Genomic DNA, 20,700 nt, shown 5'->3' on the forward strand with positions numbered 1-20,700 from the left:
TAATCATCATAACTAGGGTGATTATCGTAATTATTATCATAATAAACATAATTCTTATCATAATTGCCGTAATTGTTACCATAAATATCACAATTTTTATCACAATTACCATTATAATTGTCATCTTAATGGTTATCATACTATATATATGTATACACACACAAACATGTGTTTGTTTGTGTGTATGTAAGATGTATTTGGTCATATCTGATCCAGTTTTGTTGATCAGTCGTAGTACATATAATTTATTCCTTGCAATGCATCACATCTAGGTTGCCAGGCATATATGGACATGTTTTATTTTCGTCGATAGTTAGTCAATGACATAGGATTAGCTAAGGGAAGCAAGAGTATCATAGCATTCAGGATTAGAGTAGAATCATGTATTTGAAATGCACATCCACTCATCTGGAAACAGGGATGCCTCAGAGCCAAACATAAAAAGGGAAAACAGGTTGCCCTCTTAAGTAAGAATTAATACAACTAGGTGAGAAGAGGTATCCAGAATCAAAAATAATCTGGAGTGGGATGTTAATTTTGATGTTAATATTAGTATTATCTTCAGGTTAAAAAAAAAAAAAAAAAGAGTAGCACGCTTGGGGAACTGTATATTAACATTTGCAATGAATGTCGCTTATGCCACCGGTCACCTCATCTCTGAGTGAATCCAATGCTATAAGGTTTCTGTCTTCTTTGCACTCTCATGTGACCAACTAGACCTCACAGGTATGTACTCTCGTGTGCATTACTAGATTTACCAGTTCATATTTCCGATTTTTTTTATACGGCTACTCTTTTGCATGTACTTTCATGTGCTTCAATAGGATATATTTCCAAGGGAAAGCCTTTTCGCAAATATCACAGCTATATTGCTTCTCCTCTGCATGTATTCTCATGTGATTTACTAGATATTTTTTCAGAGAGAAAGCCTTTTCACAAACCTTACAGTTATAGGACTTCTCCTTTGTATGTACTCGCCTGTGATCTACTAAATATTTTTTCAGAGAGAAAGTCTTTTCGCATACCTCACAGCTATATGGCTTCTCCGTTGTATGTATTCTCGAGTGCTCCACTAAATGACTTTTCCGACGGAAAGCCTTTCCGCAAATCTCACAGGTATACGACTTCTCATTTGTATGTACTTTCATGTCATCATCGTGTTGTTCTTTCTGAGAAGAAGTCTTTTCGCAAATCATATAAATGTACGGCTTCTCCTTTGTATGTATTCTCATGTGCTTTACTAGATTATGTTTCCAAGAGCCAAATGACTTCCCCTTTGCATGTACTCTCATGTGAACAACTAGATATTGTTTCTGTGGGAAAGCCTTTCCACAAACTTCACAGCTGTACGGCTTCTCCATTGTATGTACTCTCATGTGAGGCGTGGGAATGCTCTTATAATGGAATTGCTTGCCACGCACTTCACAAACAAGATATTTCCGTTTCTCATTACTTATTCTCTGTGGAACCTCCTCATTGTCTTCCCTGTGCGCCGCCTGATCCTCATCTGATGACACCTTTGGTCCAACATTCTCAGCCACAAATGGAGCTGCTGGCAATGCGTCACTGGAATCTTCAATCACATTACTTGAGTCTCTTTTAAAATCTTCCTGTTTGAGATCTTTATAGAAGGGAAATCCATGCTCTGTTGTTGCCTCGCTCACTTCATCCCTCGCCTCATCTGCGTAATCAAGGCTTTCTTCCTTAATTTCCACACACGTCTCTTCGGTGACACCTTCGCTGGCCTCTTCCTTGATTGCGACCCCTGCGCCGTAGATTTCCTCGTCCCTGAGTGGGGCCAAAGGCAGCCAGTCCGACAGGAAGTTCATCGTCACCTTCTGAGGATAATATACGATGAAAATTAGTAATTTACAAGAAAAACAACATTAATAAAAATAATATATCTATAAAGAATGAATATTAAAAAAAAAGTAAATGATTGTAATGTCAAAAATGATACAGAAGATTTAACAACCCGCACTCCATCCCACCCACATACCAACCCATCCACACACAGACACGTACATATCTATGAATACATGAAAATACATGTATACATTTTTATGCATGAACATTCCTATTTATGCATAGACATTCCTATTTATGCATAAACATTCACATTTATGTATAAACATAAATATTCGTTTATATATGTGCATATTCATACCTAATTGAAGTGCTTAGAAGAGATTTCCTTCGCTCTCCACACAGCTGACCTTCCACCACCCGAGTGCTGCCTTTCCTTCGGCGTCAACACAGGAGGTTCTTCGCTCACCGAAGCCGTGGCTGGACTGGCCGGGAGAGGCGGAGGCAGAGCAAAAGAACTCCAGGCTCCCCCCAGGTCTTGGGGGACGAGGAGGGGCAATCGCCATGCCTCTTCGCTAATCCAGGACTTGCTTGCTAAAAGAAGAAGAATAATTCAAATAAAGATTGATAATAATAACAACGATAATGATGATATTAGTAATAAATGTGGCACTGATAACGATAAAATGAGAGTGATGTTAATAGTAATAGAAAAAGAACAATGATGATATCAAGGAATAGGAAGAATGGCAATAAAGATGAAGATAAGAATGGCAGTGTCGATATCAGTTACATTATTATTGATACTAATGTCATTAATGATGCTGTTGGCAATGTCGATATCAATTAGATTTAGTGAACGAGTGTTTTCAACTTTCATTTTTTCTATCCTTGACTCTGCCACCTCTGATTCAGAAGCCTGTATTTTGGAAAGCCTACGGATATGGAAATTGAAATCTGAACATAATTGATATAGCTCATTAGCCAATCTCGAAATGTTAAAATAATGCAGTCACACTCTATCCATTTTATTTCTTCATAATAAGTTTTACGTGCATTTTTGATGCATTTGTATTACTCTTAGGTGTATTTTTACTGTCTTATTATTTTTAACAAGCTTTATCATCATATTACAGTCACTGATTATGGGTATTGTAGTACTGGAAATATTTTAAGTAAATATATATATATATATATATATATATATATATAAATATATATAAATATATATACATATATACATATATATGTATATATATTTATATATATATATATGTATATGTATATATGTATATATATTTATATATATATATGTATATGTATATATGTATATATATTTATATATATATATATGTATATGTATATATGTATATATATTTATATATATATATATATATGTATATATATATATATATGTATATATATATATGTACATCAAGAGGAACAGCAACCCAGATCGAGAAGAACAACTGTCGCGAAGAAGACGGGAGACAAAAACAGCCAAGGAAAACCTCCCTCACCAGATGGTCAAGGTCATCCTCTGTCTGTTTGTCAGATGTCGTTTCTAACTCACTCCCATTGAACACAACATGCAATTCACCTCAAAACCACAGGTAGACATAACAGGAAAAGTGGATATCAAGAATTACACACTAAATTTTGTGAACTAATCGCACATTACAGTAATTTGATTATCTAGAAAATAATAATTTCCAATACTGTTACTTTCCTACTTGTAAATGAGATATTTTTATCTGAAAGTAATTTTGTAATGGTCTTACGTGTATGATCTTATGTGTATGTTATCTTTATGTTATGTGATCTTATGTGTATGTTATCTTTAAGTTATGTGATGTTTATGTTACGTGATCTTGTGTGTATGTCAAACAGAGCATCAATTACACTGATGTGGAATGTTTAAGTACACACAAATCCACTCCTGCTTCCGTACGAAATGAGATGGGAAAGATCTCGCGCTCACTCGAAAACCAATGAAAAATCGTTCAGGCGGGGTCTCGCATGCATTCGCTCTTACGTCATAAGTAAGTCTCTCTCTGATTGGTTCTCGCATGCATTCGCTCTTACGTTATAAGTAACTCACTCTCTGATTGGTTCTCACATGCACTCGCTCTTACGTCAAAAGTAACTCACTCTCTGATTGGTTCTCGCATGTGGTTCGTTACTCTCTCTACTCGCGTTCATTGGCAACTCACTCGCTCCTGTGACTTTAATTTCACAGAATTATTGAAACACGAGAATTAATTAGGTATTTCAATATTCCAGAAGTAAAACTAAGTGTAAGAGAAAGATACTTACATAAGAGGCGTTGCTGCGAAATAAGTCCCTATCTGTTGTTACAAAGACGATACTCTGTATCTGGCTTCCTGGTCATGCACTGGTTCTCTTGTTATCTCTCTCTTAATAAAGGGGAGAGAAAAGACTGGCTCACTGGGTTCCCTCTTCACTGAGAGTGATACAAATGCGTTTGTGTGTTCATGCAATAAGCAGATGCTATACATATGTAGAAGCAATGACACACTCTCACCCATTGACGCACACTCCTCTTGGCTGAGCGAGCTCTCGGGACAGACTCCCTGCCCCGAGGTGTCGCTCGCATCCCTCGGTCACCAGGTCAGCACATCTGACCTGGTCCTGGGCGTGGTGATCACGTGATGGCGGGGGCATGCCCTCGTGACACGTGGTGATCACGTAATGGCGGGGACATGCCCTCGTGCACACGTGGTGATCACGTGATGGCGGGGACAAGCCCTCGTGCACACGCAAAAATCCACAATGTAATTTCCTCTGTTACAGCAGGACATACTATGTCATTACACCGTTGGTGACGCTTAGAGCCTCCAGCCATGGAGACGGTAGTCTGGCAAGGAGCCTTGTGATAGTGTGTGTGCGTGTGTTTATGTGTGTATATACGTGTGTTTGTGTGTGTGAGGGCGTGTGTTTATGTATGTGTGTGCGTGTGTTTATGTGTGTATATACGTGTGTTTGTGTGTGTGAGGGCGTGTGTTTATGTATGTGTGTGCGTGTGTTTATGTGTGTGTATGCGTGTGTTTCTGTGTGTGAGTCTGTGTGCGTGAGTGTGAATGTGCGTGTGTTTTTATGTGAGTGTATTTATGTATGCGTGTGTTTATGTGTGTGAGTGTGTGTATGCGTGTGTTTATGTGTGTGATTGTGTGTATGCGTGTGTTTATGTGTGTGAGTGCGTGTGTTTATGTGTGTGTGTCTAATTGTGTTTTTGAGTGAGTGTGTTTATGTGTGCGTGTGCATGTGCGTGTGTTTATGTGTGCGTGTGTTTATGTGTGTGAGTGTGTGTATGCGTGTGTTTATGTGTATGTGTGTGTGCGTGTGTTTATGTGTGTGCGAGTGTGTGTATGCGTGTGTTTATGTGTGTGTATGCGTGTGTTTATGTGTGTGTATGCGTGTGTGTGACTGTGTGTATGCGTGTGTTCATGCGTGTGCGTGAGTGTGAATGTGCATGTGTGTGTGTGAGTGTGTTTATGTGTGTGTGTGTTTATGTATGCGTGTGTTTATGTGTGTGTGCGTATGTTCATGCGTGTGCGTGAGTGTGTGTGTGATTAAGTACTCCCGTTACAAGAGAACTTCTGCCGCCAACTTCTTCCCTTCTGAACGCCGATGATGTTAACAGCGAAGGGCTGGACGTCTGGCTCTTCCATTGTCCATTTGTGGTGGCACGAGGCTATGCCACGCTCGATGCCTTATGATGCCACATTGCATGACTCAATTGCGCGAGCACAGGGCAGCAGTTGCCTCTTCCCCTGAACAACCTCAACGGCTGTCGCCGCCTCCACCTGGGGGGCGATGAGGTACAGAGGGAGGTTCACGCGCTCTCTCTCTCTGGGCAGCCACGGTACGCACCACACAGCTCCTGTTCTAGTGATTCCCCGAGATATTCCCTTGCCCCAAAGTAAATTCCCGATCGAATCCATGGTAGCGTGAATCCTGTCCTGTGTAGGGGTAGGCTGCCACCAGCTGATAAGGGATCAGCACCCGTGTATGTGCGAGACAGTAGAAGACGTGTAAAATGTATGTTATTTATGTGTGTGAGTGTATGTCAGTTTGCATGTGGAAAGAAAGAATTCCTACACAGGACATTGCCGAGCAGGCGTGGCTAGAGTCAGGCAAACATTCTTAATTCAGTGTTTTACAGATGGTCTTGAAAAATATAAGAGAAAGTTCCGATCTTCAAAGTTTATTATTTATTTCAATCAACAAAGAACAAAAGGTCTCTCCTCCTCCCATATTCAAAGTATTCTTCTTTTGGCTGGCCATGACTTAACCATGCCGCAACCCTTTTATAACCACAATAACATTCCATAAAAAGTAAAAAAAAAGAAAACAATTGCCAAAAGGCCACAAGTTGTGAGCAGTGCGTTTGCCGAGCTGGGGGCTCATCTGCAAGAGGCCATCTGCTGACGATCCAGCTTGCTTGCTTGTTGCTTGCTTGTTGGATTTATTGGCTTTCAACCAGCGGCACAAGCCAAGGTTATTAAGCCAATGATTCCATTTTATTTTATCAATCTATATAAGGTCATAAAGTTTTGTCTCCTTTAGAAAAGTGATTACTTTACTGATTATTTTTTTCATTATCAGATAGTAGATTTTTTATATTGATTTCTATATTTTTGATTTGTAAATAATTCTTTATTTTTTGTCTTTGATTATTGTATTGGTTGCATGTGATTAATATATGTTTTATGGACAGTGTGGTATTGCACTGCTGGCACTGTGGAGGGAAGTTTTTCTCCATATAGGGAGTGAGGTGTGTCAATCTTGTAGCGTTGACCCTTATTCGGGCCAACACCACCTCCTCCCTTCTGTTTTTTTCTGTAGGATGTATCCCACTGTTCTATTACAAGTTTGTTTTTATTGTAGATTGTGAGGTCGGTCCACTCACTCTGCCACAGGAGATGGATTTTTGCTTTTATAAAAGAGACAAAACACCTGAGATCTGTGCGGACAATACCAGGCTCCAGATCTTCAGTCGACCCGGCTAGTTTGTCAGCCTGTTCATTTCCATGGATACCCGAGTGTCCAGGTACCCATATCAGTTTGATTGATTTATTGGCACTATGCAATTTACGAATGATATTACCCTGTATTTCATTATAGGTGGTTTCTAGTGATTTAATGGCTTTAATTGAACTTAACGAGTCAGAAAAAATGACCATTCTATCGTGGGTCGTCGATAAGGCAAAATCTAAAGCTTTATCAATTGCAAATAATTCGGCAAGAAAGATCGATGTATGATTCGGCAATCGAAATCTCAACTGACATTCAGTCGACCATACACCCGTTCCCACACACTCGTCTGTCTTGGAGCCGTCGGTATATAAATGAAAAAAGGAAAGATGTTTAATTAGGATCTCTCTGAACCTCTGGCGTACCTCCACCTCCGACACCGTGGCTTTGGCTGATGGTAGCCAGTCTACAACGATAGAAAAATTGGGTGCCTCCCACGGTGCTATATTTGACTGAACCAGGGTATCGATGGTAGAGAGATCTATACCGACTTTATCTGTGAGGTCATGGAGTCTATTGCACAGCGGCTTTCCGCCGCGGTGCTGGGGCCCAAACTGCCGGCGCAAAACATCCCTGTTGGGATGATGGGGCTGCCTGGCTACCTTGGCGGCATATGTCAGCGCAAGCTGGCCGCGTCTAAGACGGAGGGGAGGTACTCCCGACACTACCTCTAGGCGCTCGGTGCGAGTGCACTTAAGGGCTCCAAGACAGACGCGTAAACACGCATTCTGCACAACATTCAAACCTTTCAGAGTTGAGCTCGTTGCCGAGCCATACACGATTGACCCATAATCTACTTTAGATCTAATCAGGGATTTATATAACATCAGTAAAGACTTTCTATCAGCTCCCCATTTGTGTCCAGAAATGCACTTTAATAAATTGAGTGTTTTTTGACATTTATTCTTTAATTGACCAATGTGGTCTTTCCAATTCAATCTACTATCAAAGAGTAGACCAAGAAATCTAGATGAATTTTGAATAGGTATTGGGAGGTTGTATAGAGTTAGCCTGATGTTGGGCTTTCTCCTATGTGTAAAGACCACGCCAATACTCTTTCTAATGGAAAACTTAAAACCCCACTGGAGGCCCCAGTTATGAATCATGTCCAGTGCCAATTGGATCTGATTTGCCGAGAACTCTGCATTATTGCTGGAGTGCCATAATGCACAATCATCGGCGTACAGTGAGTATTTAAGATTTCGAGGAGGAGATGGTAAAATGTCATTTATCATACATAGAAATAATGTTGGAGACAAGACACTTCCTTGTGGGACCCCGTTTGCCTGGACAAAAATGTCCGAGAAAGTGACATTGTCAGAAAATAATTTGACAGAAAACGTTCTGTCAGAAATGAAATTTTGGATAAAACAAGGCAAGTTTCCACGTAATCCGAAAGCATAAAGTTTTCTGAGTAGGCCATGTCGCCATGTCATGTCGTAGGCTTTTTCTATATATAAAAATACTGAAATCAAAAAATGCTTTTTGGCAAATGCCTCATGAATGTGACTTTCCAGTTTTACTAGCTGATCGAGAGTTTGACGTCCCTTTCAGAAGCCGCACTGCTCGTCAACTAGTAAATTCCTGGTATTTAAAAAATGCAATAGCCTACTATTAACAATTCTTTCCATGACCTTGCATAAGCAGCTTGTCAACGCAATTGGGCGGTAAGATATGGCGGATCTGGGATTTCCCCCTCCTTTCAATATGGGAATGATGTGGGCGAAGTGCCATGAATTTGGAAAAGTCTGGCTTTTCCAAATATCATTGTACACTTCTAGCAACTTAATCATGTCATCATGATTAAGATGCTTTATCATCTCATATCGAATCTCATCGGGGCCTGGGGATGTTCCTCTACAGGCTTCTAGGGCTCGGACAATCTTTATTGTTATCAAAGTTATCTCCTTTGGCAAAGTGAATTTGTTGCAGCTCGGCTGCTTCCTTGGTGGTCAGGAATGCAGGGTTGTAGTTTTCCGAGCTGCTTGTATAAGAGAACTGCCTGGCGATTGTGTTAGCAATGTCTCTAGGTGAATCATAATTTCTTCCCTCATGAGTGATGTTTCTTATTTTAATTGATGTTCTTTTTCTATTAATTCTATTGACTGTGGACCAAACCTCTGATACCTTGATGTTGCTATTGATAGTAGAGACAAAGCTTCGCCAGGAGTCTCTCTTGGCTTGTCTAATTGTTCTACGAGCCCTAGCTCTCGCTTGTTTGTAATTGCGAAAGTTCTCATTTGAAATATTATTATGGAAAAGCCTGTAGGCCCTATTTCGTTCACATAGCGCCCTGCGGCAATCTGGTGTCCACCATGGAACTCTATGCTTAACGCTATCTGTCGAAGCCTTAGGGATGGTTGCCATTGCTGCATTTATAATACAATTTTGAACATTGTTTACTTTATCATCAATGGTTTCTCCAACAACTTCGAGCTTGACGCTCCTTGTGAAGGCGACCCAATCTGCTCTTTTTACGTTAAATTTGGGTGCTGAAGGCGTCCTCGTGGTGTCGCATGAATATTGAATACAAATAGGAAGGCGATCGCTTCCCAACGAGTCGTCAATGGTGTGCCACAGGCACTTGGCTGCTAATGTTGAGGAAACCAGTGATAGGTCAATAAAGCTCAAATTACCGGTATTATCGTCTATTCGCGTTGGACTACCATCATTTAGAAGAACCAGATCAGAGTCGTTGATCAACTTAACTACTTGCTCACCTCTACCATTCACCCGCAGGGAACCCCATGATGTATGACGAGCATTAAAATCTCCTAGAATTAATTTATTGTTTGGCAGACTGTCCTGAATAGCAAAAAGCTCATCATAGATTAACATTTTATCAGGTGGACAGTAAGCTGAGCATATAGTCTGATACGTGTTATTGAATTTTACTTTGCATGCGACGTGTTCCAAAGTAGAATTAATCGTCACTTCAGTGAAAGGGAGATTCTGGTGGATGTACATGGCGATTCCGCCCCTTCCCTCTCGGTCTTTTCTACAAAGATGGTAGTTTCTTAACGATACGACCTCGTCAGAGACTTGGTCATTTAAATGGCTTTCTTGTAGTACGATAATATCGGGAGCATAGGACGAGGCTAATAATCTAAGGGAGTTTAATTTTGATCTAAGACTTCGACAGTTCCATTGTATAATGGTATACGCGTGGATTACGTTTTATGGGGTTTGGAAGTGCCTTGTCCGCCGGTTTTTATTTTCTTGTTTTGGGAGGGAGGCGCCTCCTCCTCTCCCTCGCTTCCCGAGGGCCTCTCTCGGGAATTTTTGGAGACAGTAGCCTCCATGGCCTGCTCCCCTCCACTAGGGATGCGCCCGGCGGAAGATGATCTACCCTTACGAGTAGACCAAAAACCAGGCGAAGTCCTAGTGGAGGTCGCCTGGACTAGAAGGTACGATCCGGATTGTGATTTGGTATCGTCCTCCTTAAGATGCTGTTTTTGCTGGGTTTATTCAGCAATTTTTTTAATTGTCTTATTCAATTCTTTAATCTGATTCATCAAGTCCTCTACTGTTTAATTCGGAAATTTCCTTGTCTTTAACTGCGAGCTGCTGACTAACACTGATTGCACTGGAAACATTGTTAGTTACTGCTGAGGCGTAAGAAGTATTGGGTTTGCTTGTCAAACCTTCCACTTTCTTCTTGGCCTCACGGTAGCTAACATCGTGTTCTCTCATGTATGCCAATGTCTCAGTCTCCTTCTTCAGGCTACTGCAATCAGCAGAGCCTGACTGATGGGGACCTCCACAGTTAGCACACTTGAGTGTCTTTTCCGTGCATTTAGTGGTATCGTGATCTCCAGTACATTTACCGCAAGTGAATTTGTTAGTGTCCTTATCCATGCATCTTAATGAGGTGTGTCCAAATTTTTGGCATCTATTACACCGCATTGGCTTTTGAATATAAGGTCTTACTTGAACAATCTCATATCCGATTTTAACAGTACTAGGAATTTTTGGTGAAGAAAAAGTCAAGAAACACAATCCGGTCTTTGTTCGCACATTCCCATCTTTTTTGGTCATGCAATTTACGTCTACTACGTTTTGGTCATTCATGGCATCAAGAATTTCGCTTTCTTCCATTGTCCTCAAATCCCTGTGAAAGATTACTCCCTTACAGGTATTTGGGCCAACAGGAATAGTTACTTTTACTGTAATGTCATGAATCTGCGTCAGTTTAAGTAAATCATAAATCTGAGACTTAAATTGCACTTTCACAAGGAGGCTGCCATCTCGCAATTTTCGGACAAAATCAAACCCGCCTTCCACTTGACCATCAAGGACCTTCTTAATGATAAAGGGGTTGACGTTCTGCAAGGATTGATTTTCATTCATGCAACGGATGTTCACGCACCTTGCGTTCTGGGGAGGGATATCAATGTGTCGTCTGGGTCGGTCATTGGTCGGGGTCCATTATTGGTCTTAGTGGTCTTAGAGGAGTTCTGAGTCGCCCCTCCTCCTTGGGGAGGAGGAAGGGTAGCCGGGGTGTCAATCATACTGGGTGTCGGACCAGGTCCGAACCCTGGGCCAAAGCCCGTTGTCCTGAGAGGACTACCTTTCCCTTAACTATTGTTATCAACCTATTCCCAATAGCTAAGAGAGGATAAAAAAACAAGTCTTACAGTTAATCATTCTCACCCCCCCCCTTAGCGGAAGCCTGGTTGCGTTCTCCAGTACCGACTAAGGGATCGGAGTTGTATGTAAGGCACCTTCCCACCGCCGAACCTGCCTAGTGCGAGGGACGGTAAGTTAATGCCCACCCCCCAAGCGAATACAGGAGCTCACAAGGAGCCTCCTGTAGGCTCAGGAAAGTCACACAGAAATATTGAAAAAAATTAGGGGGAGAGAAAAGTTGCGCCCAAAGGACGCCCCAGACTACTGGGCCTCCCTACCCAGGGGTCACAGCCCGTAAGGGCTACCCTGGGGTAGAAGAGAGCTGCGGGTCTGGGGTGGGGGCTGACTACACCTACTTGTAGTCTCGTGTCACCTTCAAAATAAAGCACTGAAGGTGCAGGCAAAGCAAAAAACTGTAAATACAGTACTTTACTTTATTCTTTTTACTTTAATGAACAGAGAAGCAACAAGGCCCTGAGACAGGGTAGTTCCAGTGGCACAAGACTTTTATCTTGTTGCTGCTGTGTTTTAAATACAGTGTGAGGCCAAGAGAGTCTCATACACGAGTGACGATCCAGGCCTCGCAGGGGTGTTATATTGGCCCCTTTCCAGGGAGGGAGCAAGTGGTAGGCCCTCCAGGGTAACGCCATCTCTTAGCGCTTCCTCCCCCTCGTGGCGACAAAGGGGGAACTCGTATATTTCTCCCTGGAGGGATGGCTGGGGCGAAGCACATCACTACACTGTGGCAGACGCTTGGGAGCTGCTGTACCTTTTGATGTATTTGATACCCACTGCCACGTACCCCGCCCTGATGCCGTGTACCGTATGGCGCAGCCTGGGCCTCTACTTCAGTCTCTCAAATTATGTACGTACATTCAATGTGCTTCGTGAAAACCTCCGTGTCTTGTCCTCTTTCAAAACAAGCCGCGGTAAGCGAGACAACACGTGCTTCTTCCGTGTATAGTATCCCGTGTACAGTGTCCGTGTATAGTGTCGCGTGCACAGGGTCCGTGTATAGAGTCCCGTATACAGTGTCGGTGTATAGTGTCGCGTGCACAGGGTCCGTGTATAGAGTCCCGTATACAGTGTCCGTGTATAGTGTCGCGTGCACAGGGTCCGTGTATAGAGTCCCGTATACAGTGTCGGTGTATAATGTCGCGTGCACAGGGTCCGTGTATAGAGTCCCGTGTACAGGGTCCGTGTATAGAGTCCCGTATACAGTGTCGGTGTATAGTGTCGCGTGCACAGGGTCCGTGTATAGAGTCCCGTGTACAGTGTCCGTTTATAGAGTCCCGTATACAGTGTCCGTGTATAATGTCGCGTGCACAGGGTCCGTGTATAGAGTCCTGTGTACAGTGTCCGTGTATAGAGTCCCGTGTACAGTGTCCGTGTACAGTGTCCGTGTATAGAGTCCCGTGTACAGTGTCCGTGTATAGAGTCCCGTATACAGTGTCGGTGTATAATGTCGCGTGCACAGGGTCCGTGTATAGAGTCCCGTGTACAGGGTCCGTGTATAGAGTCCCGTATACAGTGTCGGTGTATAGTATCGCGTGCACAGGGTCCGTGTATAGAGTCCCGTGTACAGTGTCCGTGTATAGAGTCCCGTATACAGTGTCCATGTATAATGTCGCGTGCACAGGGTCCGTGTATAGAGTCCCGTATACAGTGTCGGTGTATAGTTTCGCGTGCACAGGGTCCGTGTACAGTGTCCCTGTATAGAGTCCCGTGTACAGTGTCCGTGTATAGAGTCCCGTGTACAGTGTCCGTGTATAGAGTCCCGTGTACAGTGTCCGTGTATAGAGTCCCGTGTACAGGGTCCGTGTATAGAGTCCCGTATACAGTGTCGGTGTATAGTGTTGCGTGCATAGGGTCCGTGTATAGAGTCCCGTGTACAGTGTCCGTGTATAGAGTCCCGTATACAGTGTCCGTGTATAATGTCGCGTGCACAGGGTCCGTGTATAGAGTCCTGTGTACAGTGTCCGTGTATAGAGCCCCGTGTACAGTGTCCGTGTATAGAGTCCCGTGTACAGTGTCCGTGTATAGTGTCCTGTGTACAGTGTCCCGTGTTCAATGTTTTCCGTTTTCTGTTTTGTCTAACGCAATTTGTTCCGTGTTCTGTTTTGTTTTGTTTAATGCATTTTAGTTGGTTTATGTTTGTTGTATGCATTTATATGATTCTTAGTTTTGTTGAGTGTTTTAGTTCTTTTTTATCATTTCAATGTTTTCGTTCTATTTGCGTAATGAATAATCTAAAGAAGGCGTGTTCCTTTTCCTAAAACCTTAATGACTGATGCTACCCAAAGCCTCCGAGACACCTTCCAAAATGAGGTATTCGGGATAATACCCCGCGGTGGCAGTGACGACCTCTGTGTAGAGTTTGTGAATTGCTGAGTGAGTGGAGTCACTACAGTAGCGGTTGCGGGAGGGGGGGAGGAAGGGGGGAGGGGGGGAGGAAGGGGGGAGGGGGTAGGAAGGGAGGGGGAGGAAGGGGGAAGGGGGTAGGAAGGGAGGGGGAGGAAGGGAGGGGGAGGAAGGGGGGAGGGGGTAGGAAGGGATGGGGAGGAAGGGGGGAGGGGGTAGGAAGGGATGGGGAGGAAGGGGCGAGGGGGTAGGAAGGGAGGGGTAAGAATGGGGGAGGGGGTAGGAAGGGAGGGGAAGGGGAGGAAGGGAGGGGGAGGGGGAAGGGTAGGAAGGGAGGAGGAGGGGGACGGGGTAGGAAGGGGGGAGGAAGCGAGGGGGAAGGGGAGGGGGAAGGGGTAGGAAGGGAGGGGGACGAAGGGAAGGGGAGGGGTCACCACGACCACTCAGGGATACTTGCATTTCAACTCGCTCTCGCTCTCCCAAGCTATGTAAATACATTGATAGTTCAATAATTAATAATTCATAATTAATGATAACTAATACTGACAATGATGCTAATGATAATAGTGAGAATGATGGAAATGCCGATGTTCCGATGTCATTGAAAATACTGATAGTCATATACCCGTGATAATGATGATAATAACCTTAATGATTAAAATGATGATGATAACAAATATGATGATAAGTAGCATTATAATGACTATAATGATAACGACATATATGATTATAATGATGATAATGGCAAGACGATAAAAATATAATGATAATAATGAGGCTACTCAGAGGGATGATAATGAAAATGATGCCTTTGAAGATAATGGTACTTATGGCACCAATGATGATAATGAAATAATGCTGATAAAGATAAGGATAAAAGATTATAAAAGTTGTGCTTATAAAAACAAGTATAATGATAAGAATGATGATAAATGTAATAATGACAACTATGATGATAATGGTAAAAATGACAATGATGATGATAATCATGATAATAATAAATAATAATAATGATAAAAATAATACTGACAATAATGATAAGAAGGTTGGTAATGATAACAATGAATGAAAGGATAATAATGATAAAGATGATAATAACAAGGATGATGGTAATAATAATGATAATGAAGATTTTAAAAAGAATAATGTTAATAATAATAACAATAATTATAACGATAATAATAAACTAAGGAAAATAATTATTATGATAGTATTCATAATGATAATGATAATAATAATAATAATGATGATAATATCAATAATAAGAATAATAATATTAATAATGATAATGATATGAATAATAATAATAATGAAGATAATCATAATGATACTGTTAATGATAATAATAATAATATTAATAATGATAATGATATGAATAATAATAATAATGAAAATAACCATAATACTATTGTTAATCATAATAATAATAATAACAATAAGAATGCTAATAATCATAATGGTATTAATAATAACAATAATTATAATAATGATAATGATGATAATGATAATAACATTGATGATAATAATAACGATGATAATAATAATAATAATAATAATAATAATAATGATAATGATAATAATAATAATAATATTTTAATAATGATGATAATTTTAATAATAAAAATGATAATAATGGTAATGGTAATAATAAAAATAATAATGATAATAATAATGATAGTAATAGTAATAATAATAATAATAATAATAATAATAATAAATGATAATAAATTAATAATAATAATAATAGTAATAATCATGAAAATACTATTAATGGTAAATGATAATTATTATAATAATAATGATAATAATAATAATAATGATATTAATAATAATAATGATAAAAAAAATAAAAATAATGATAATAATATTAATAATTGTAACAATAATAATAACAATTATGATAATAATGATAATAATGATGATAATAATGATAATAATAATAATAATAATAATAATAATAATAAAACAAAATAATAATACTGATAATAATAATAATAATAATAATAATCATGAAAATATTATTAAGGGTAATAATAATAATAATAATAATAATAATAATAATAATGATAATAATTGTGATGAATATGATAATTATACTAATAAAAATAATCATAATGATAATGAAAATCATAATAATAACAATAATAATAATCATAATAACATTAATCATCATAATTAAAACAATAATAATAATAATGATAATAATAATAATAATGATAATAATAACAATAATATTAATAATGATGATATGGATAATAATGATGATAATATGGATAATAACGATAACGATAATAATAATAATAATGATCATAATAATAACGATAATATTAATAAGGATAATAACAACAACAATAATAATAATTATCATTATAATAATAATTATTATTGTTATTATAATTATAATATTGATAATGACAATAATAATCATCATAATAATTATTGTTATTATAATCATAATATTAATAATGACAATAATAATCATCATAATAATTACAATGAGAGAAAAAAAATTGTTATCATAATAATAATCATCATATTCATAATGATAATAATAATAATGCTTTTAATGATATAATCATACTAATGGTGATAATGGCAACAATGATAACGACAATAACGATGATAACGACAATATATTTGAAATAGTAAAAAAAAAAAAAAAAAAAAAAAAAAAAAAAAAAAACGTAGCTGACTTCAGTATCTCTTTATTAAGATTTGAGGTGAATGTAGATTTACTCATTTCTTAGTGAACCCATTGCTGCTTACTTCACGAGCTAAAGGTTTCTGACTTATGTGTATTTTCATGTTCTTTATTAGATTATGTTTCTGTGAGAAAGCCTTCTCGCAAACCACACAGTTATGTGGGTTCTTCTTTGTATGTACTCTCATGTGAACAACTAGATTATCATTCCGTGAGAAAGTCTTTTCGCAAACCTCGCAGCTTTATTGTTTCTCCTTCGCATGTACTCTAATGTGTCTCGCGAGAAAGACATTTCTTGCCACATAAGTCACAAACAAAACGTTTCTTTTTCTTATCGCCGCCTGATCCTCATCTATTACAAAGATAAATCGAGATAAATACCCGGGACATGTCACTTCGATTCCTGATTCACTTTAAATGGCTTCCATTTGTTTACATGCGGTTAGCTCTGCAGATCACCTATAGGAGGCGTACATTAGGGTATTTCATCAATTGCAACTTTTGAAATGTCATTGTGACTGTACAAAAATAGGCTCCATATATCATAAAAATAAAATGTGAAAAAAATCAGCTTGATCTGATAACGTTTAGGGGTTGCACTTTTCAATTTAATATATTACGCATTTCCGCGGAATTGGGGCCACGCAGCGGACGAGGTCCACGCACTTCGAACTTCCTCGCTAACGTTAAGTGATGATAGTTCCCTTCCGAATCGCAATCAGATTTGTGTCTTTAGGTGCATCAAGTTCCTTGCTGACCTTGGGAACCTAAATATTGCACGCAACAAATTTCTCACAGACCTTAAGCACTTAAATACCGCATATAGCAAGTTCCTCAATGACCTTAGGTCGGAAGTCTTTCAATACTTCTAGTTCCTCACTGAACTTAATGGCCTGTAAAGTAATGCCGTGTTTCTTCAATAAGCATATAAACATTAGTTAATTAATAACATTATTATACATTCCAACAAGCTTCTGTTGTGTTGCTACTTGTTTGTAATATATTGGCACGATATAATTCGCTGAAAGTGTTTGATTGATATTCAAACTTTTCTGGACGACAAATTGCTTTGAAACTTTTGAATAAATTGAAGAATTATATCAGAAATTTGGACTGAAGACTATTACTAAACTAAAGGCCATCACAAAAGTACTTAACATAAAGAAAGTATATTATTATACACAGGAGGAGAGTTTGAAAGCTTCGTTTATTGGTACTGAAATCGTATCTTTTAAAGGTAAAAGACAACCGAGAGAGTGCTACAAGAAGACATTGAGTGGTATGAAGCAAAGTTAAATGGTAGTGCTGCATCCACTGGTTCTGCTGACCATAAAGCCTACTAAAAGGAAGGAATATATAAATAAGAGGAAATGTGGTCTGGCAAATAAATTACTGAGTGAGATTCAGGAATGTGTGAAAACGATACAGAAGAAGAACATGACAACGGAAACTTAATCTTCCTCAACCTTAGAAGATTTATCCACTCCTGATGACTGCCAGAAGGGAAACGGAAATACATCACGGAAATAATGCAACAAATTTTACTGATGCTTTTTTTTTTCTCAAGTAATAGGTCTTGACGGCAGATTGATTCCTTTAGATACTACCATTTTCCACAAGAAAAGGCAGGCAACTATTGGTAAAAGAGATGACACTCTAGCTTCATTGAAGATAACCAATATGAATAAAAACATGTCATAACCTCAGGGAATTAACAGAAGTGATTGATTTTTATGAGGATATAAAAGATGAGGTCCGTTTTCAGTGGCCAATTAACTTTAATGCTATTGACGGGTAACCATTCATGAACTACTGAACAGACATGCAAAATTATTTTGTCTTGAGTCCTTAAAAGAATTTAAAAAACATAACATTGCCTAGGATATTTGTGCCAGTTGGTGTTAGGTGGTTAGGTTATATGTGTTCATCATTACATGTTTGTATATCCCTTGATGTTGTATTTGATAAATTATGAAGTATTGAAAAAGCTGATTTGCCATCCAAGATAAAAGTTGGCTTGAAAGACAATTTGATTAGATGCTTGGGGACATTGCAAGAAAACCCTACTGTTATCAAAGGTATCTTCGAGTTCTCCAAGATCCATTTCTTTTGCTGGCGAAAAGCTATCATTAGTACAGAGCCGACAATATTTCAGACAGCATTTGGGGCATCTCAAATGTGTTCAGAAGTAGGGATCAGATTAGGGTTTGACAAATCCTACTTTGCATCCATCAGTAGATATCTGCATAACACAGATGTCATTTTCATGCCACTCTCTCACGATGGTGACAGCATAGATGAGGTATTTGGTATGCTGAAAATGGAATCGGAAAAAGCTGGATATACAAACCAGCCAAACCTGAAGGATCGAGTTTGGTACAATTCTTCCTATGAGAAGTTATGGAACCTCACCACAGAAAAGTTTGTGAGTGTCCCAGGTTTTTCGGAAAGAGTGTTTAGTTCTCCTTTATTCCATTATATATGGGATATCAAATACATAGTAATTGCGGATAGGGGAATATAGTACATGTGAGAAGTTGTTGCATATTATAGATATTGCCAATAAAAGATACGTTTCTAGTTTGTAATATACTTTCACCATGTGTAATATTATGCTTAATTGTAGAAAAATTAATCTTAAAAACTAGAATTATACTATACACGATTAAAAAAATCAACATAATTTGAATACATCGTTAAGTAATTACTGCTAAAATGACGAAGAAAATATAGAAAACGGGAATTTCACCCCAGACTAATCTAATTATTTAATCAAATTTTTCGTATCTTTGAGTTAAACGTGCAATAGGTTAATAGTGATAAAAACAAATAAAAATGGTATCACTAGTCACGAAAAAAATAAATGGAGCCTACTTCTGAACAGTCCCCGTGAATTTGAATGATTTTTCAAAAATCACCAATTATTGAAATACCCTAGCGTACATCAGAAAACGATAAAAGGGGTTACTAATCTATTTGATATATATTTTCCTATTTTTAGTACATATAATTATTTGGAACATATAATATCACATACCACTATAAATATGACCACAGTAACACACGCACAAACACAAATATATATATATATATATATATATATATATATATATATATATATATATATATAAATATGTATATATATAAATGTGTATATATATGTATATATATATATATATATATATATATATATATATGTGTACTTATATATATATACATATATATATATATACACATACATATATATGCATATATATATATATATATATATATATATATATATATATATATATATATATATATATATATATATATATATATATACATACATATATATATACATATATATATATATATATATATATATATATATATATATATATATATATATATATATATATATATATATATAATATATATATATACATAATATATATATTATATATATATATATATATATATATATATATATATAATATATATATATATATATATATATATATATATATATATATATATATATATATATATATATATATATATATATTATATATATATATATATATAATATATATATATATATATATATATATATATATAATATATATATATATATATATATAATATATATATATATATACATATGTATGTATAAATATATATATAAATATATATATATATATACATATATATACATATATATATATATATATATATATATATATATATATATATATATATATATATATTGTGATGGGTATAAGATGTGTTCCTACTACGACCTGTTTGTGTAAAAGGTATGTATCCCAAATACTGACACTAATTTGTATGATGGGCACGACGCGTCCCGTCCCTGGCACCCGAATATGTGGCGAGCAGAGATTCATCTAATTCCCACACATAATATATAAAGGGATGATGTTAAACACGGTAGATAAAACATTAACAATATATTATAAATCAAGATATATATATAACATTATTTACAAGGGAGGCACGATATATACACGCAAGGGGGTAGCTAAGCCTATCGCAAAGCTAATTATACCTGAGCTATAGTTATATCAATAACACTAATGAAAACACAGACAATGCACAGTATATGAAATAATTCACTAAAGGCACTAGACACAACTCAACCTGGA

At 37.6% G+C, this 20,700-nt stretch overlaps 1 pseudogene; it reads right to left on the bottom strand.

Moving 5' to 3' along the window:
* The window catches only part of LOC122260109 (uncharacterized), a 22,296-nt pseudogene extending 17,941 nt beyond the window's left edge, over positions 1-4,355 (bottom strand).
* Positions 4,356-20,700: the final 16,345 nt, after the last annotated feature.

The sequence above is a fragment of the Penaeus japonicus genome, unplaced genomic scaffold, assembly GCF_977035675.1.
Source record: "Penaeus japonicus unplaced genomic scaffold, GWHDUDI00000001_assembly GWHDUDI00000034, whole genome shotgun sequence".
Lineage (NCBI taxonomy): Eukaryota > Metazoa > Arthropoda > Malacostraca > Decapoda > Penaeidae > Penaeus > Penaeus japonicus.